Here is a 3,927-nt window from a genome sequence, read left to right as displayed (position 1 = left end):
GCTTCCGCTCATAGGTTCTTTTTGATATGAGTTCCTACAATTGGTATCCAAGTCAGGTTATGATATTCCAAATCCATTGTTGTATAGAATAGCATTTTCATTCTTGGTGGGTAAAACATATCTACATTATGTTTAACTGTTAAACATGTGTGTTGTGGATGTGGATTAATGGAGTTTCTGGGATAGTTGCCTCTGGTTATTTAATTCTTTTACATTCAAAGTTTATTGTAAGGGCCCCTGTGTTTTTGGGCATATTAACTTGCTATCGAGTCTGTAAATTCAAATTGTTTGAGTTAGTGTGAGTCACTTGTGATGAAGCTTCAAGGCAAGGAGTTGCATAGTACTTCGAGGAAGAAGAAGACAAAACGTTGGTCAGATCATGTAAACGATAGGGGTAAGTGATCGTAGAGTATGTTATAATTGACAACAAGGTTGACATGCGCACACTAAACGATCGTGTAGCTCAGCAAGCTTTTGCTTAGTCACTGACTACACGATCGCAAAGTAAAGGTTACTGAAGCGCTTGCTCTATACTCGTCTAGATGATCATGCTTCACAGCAACATCGTCGTCTAAGCGATCGTTTAGACTTGCGTGTTTAATGTTAGTGCGCTAAACGATTGAGTGTCTCATGCTTCATTGCATTGTAAATGGTACTCGATCGTTGCTAAGCGATCGTGGTTACTCAGCTAGTTTACTAAACGATCAAAGAGGCTTCCCCGGGCGGTTCAAGACCCGCTTCTCCCGTGAACCAGTTTGCTCGATGGATTTATGTAATAGATAAAATTTTAATTTCCGGTTTTTCAGGCTAAATCATCTTGATCCCTTAGTCTTTAGTGAATGTACATAGGATGTCTGTTTGATTATATGTCATATGGTATGCCATATAGCTGAAATTTCACCTTGGATTATGCATTGGTCATGCATCATCTCTATATTGTAAGTATTATGGTATAGTAGTTTGTATGACTTAAATTACATAAGAGTTATATTTATGCATACATGCATCATCTTTATATTATAATTGTTATAATATAAGGGTGTATGGAAGCATGTTTGCTTAGTTCATTACCAAGTATATAAAAGTTATATATAGTAATGAATGGACATTACATGAAGCATGACACATAGGTTAAATTTATAAGAGTTATAAATACCTAGTTGTGCATGATAATGTGAATAGGTTTTGGTTGTTTCTTTTATAAGTGTTATAAGGGAAACTAGAACTAAAATCAATAAGAAAGACATGCATGCGAACTTAGGCTTGAATCATGGTTTTAAAAGTGTTTAAAACTTGGTGGAGATATACCTAAGATCACGGTTCTAATGAGATTAGTAACCTAAGGTTTAATCTTTTAGTCAGTTTAATAAGATTAAATTGACTAATAAAAATCAAATATGTAGCAACTCTATCTATAAGGGACCTTTTGTCTAAGGTGGGTTCTGTCTAGGTTGGGGTACTTAAGCTGACGGAAACAGAACACCCCTACCTGGGAACCTACCTACAAAGGTGAATTAGATAGATTTGATACATGCATGCAAATTTGAGGGTAGTCCATTAAAGAGTTTAATGGGACTACTTGAACTTGTTTAATTTCAAAGACAATAGTTGTTTTTTAGCAAATTAAACTTATTTAGATAAAATCAGTAGCTAAATGGTCTAAGTTAATGAACCCCTAAGTAGAACATTCAGTGGGAGGTAATTGGGGTATATGATACTTCATTTAAACCTCTTCACATCTCTTCCTTTATGTTCACACCGTGAGATCTATCCTCGGCCACATGGCACCCTGGGAGTGTCCCCCTAAAGGATAGTATTTGGGTAGGTCAATATCGAGGTGAATGGAGAGAATGTTCATAATATGTGGGAACGGGACGTGCGACAACATATACCACGGTGTCCATTGGATATAACCAGTCAACAGGGCGATGACCCTTCACAAATTATTTGTAGGTATTGTTGGGTCAAAATTACCGTTTTCCCCCTGTAGTTATATTTAACTTCTTAAGTACCACTGATCCATCTAATGAACAATAAGTCATAGTTCAACTATGACCAAAACCCCTCTCAAGCTAAGAGAGGATATGACGCCACATTGTTCAAGCCTCGAAATTAACCCTTAAGGGAGCAATTTATCTACTTACCTCGCCATTAAGGAAGAAGCGAATTTTATGTTATGTAGCTGTGTCCCAGCTCCCCAATCAGATGAATCCCCAAAATGGTAGGCTTATTGAGTCGGCGATCTGGCCACTCTCACTCATACAAATCAAAGGACCGCCTTCATAGGTAGGAGTTCACAACTCACTCAGGATTTAGATCATGTCACCTATGGTCATCTTGGTGAAATGTAAGTCTATTACTAACGGTGATATATAATGAGACTATTCAATTTATGGTCCGATCTTATACAAACCCCTTAGTATAGAACACCCCGCTCACACGTCTCTACATGAATAATTAGGATTAGATCATTTGTAGCACTTTACAACAATTGTAACATCTACAAAGCGGACCGTATTCGTAGTGTCATCAGGATAAGGTATCTAGCCTTATCCATCTACTACAAACCATACATGTTTAAGCTATAAAAGATAACATCGGATGTTAGTTTATTGGTTTTGTGGGTTAATGCTACTAAATGTTGAATAAAATACCTTAGATTTTATTAAATAAATAAATCGTTTGTACATTACAATTATAAACTATAGGACCTACGAGATTTAGGGCATCAACCCAAATATGAAGCATATACACATATATATCTAGATAACTACCTCAAAAAGCTTTCTAATCCAAGATTTTAAAGCATTGTCTTACCCTGCAAAAATCACTTATACTGTGATCTGAAAATAAATTTGTTCAAAATAGGCTTTGGCAAATCAACACAATTAGATGGAAGTTAGGATGGATTCTAAAAGAAATGTTGAAAGAGAAGATAATGTAGTTCTCCTTGGCTCATCTGTGATGGTACATGGTAGTGAGAAATGTGAAGTCTAGACTCCAAAACTCAATAAATTAGATCTTTAAAGGACCTATGGGAAAGCAAAATTTCAAGCTTGGAATTATAATTCAGAACCAACAATTTCTACTACATATCTTTTCCTAGCTCTTTTGCAAGTAGAATTGAAATTTAGACAACTGAATTTAGAGAGCGGGGGGCTCCAAGAATAAAGAACTATCTCCTCTGATTGAATCCACATTCCACTCAGACTAAACAGAAGACTCAATCCAAAACAGAAACAAGTCCTTGTAGATTCTAACATCTAAATTTCAAAGATTATGCAGAACAAAGAATGGAAAAAAGGCAATTACATATGTTAATGAACTAACCCTTCTTCTCACCTTCAAAGTAAGTGTTGAAGGAATCATTCATGGTCCTTGAGCTGAACACAAGACTAGACCCAAATAAAAAAATTTATATAATCAAAATTTTATAGCAACCATACAGAATTATGCATCTAATTAAAAACAACATGCTTGGGAGAAAATGCAGAAAAATAAAAAATTGGGTTTCAAAAACCCTTACCTTTGAAGACCGTTCTTCAATGGAATCCCTTCGAACCAAAAGACACCATCACGAAGAAAACCATTGTATTCTCTGTATGAGAATCTAGGAAGAGTGTATGCTTTAACTATTTTGGAAGAGGAATTGAGAGAGATGAGAGGGGAGGAAGATCAAAATTGTTCTGTATGAGAAGGGAGGAAAATCAGAATTGTTCTGTATCTTTCAGTATTCTGTTGGGTTTTTTTTTTAATCAACAGGAGAATAAGAAGGAAAAAAACAAAATATCTTTCAGAATGCCCACTCCCACACACAATACGTGGGTTGAGAGAAAATTGGGGAGGGAAGTTATTTCCCTCCCTCACAATAATTCAAAAGTAATATTAAAATTAACAAATTAATTTTAATTTATGATAAAACTATTT

The sequence above is a fragment of the Benincasa hispida genome, chromosome 10 (genome assembly GCF_027475165.1).
Source record: "Benincasa hispida cultivar pf3 chromosome 10, pf3_genome.v1.1, whole genome shotgun sequence".
Lineage (NCBI taxonomy): Eukaryota > Viridiplantae > Streptophyta > Magnoliopsida > Cucurbitales > Cucurbitaceae > Benincasa > Benincasa hispida.
Note: the sequence above shows the minus strand (reverse complement) of the source record.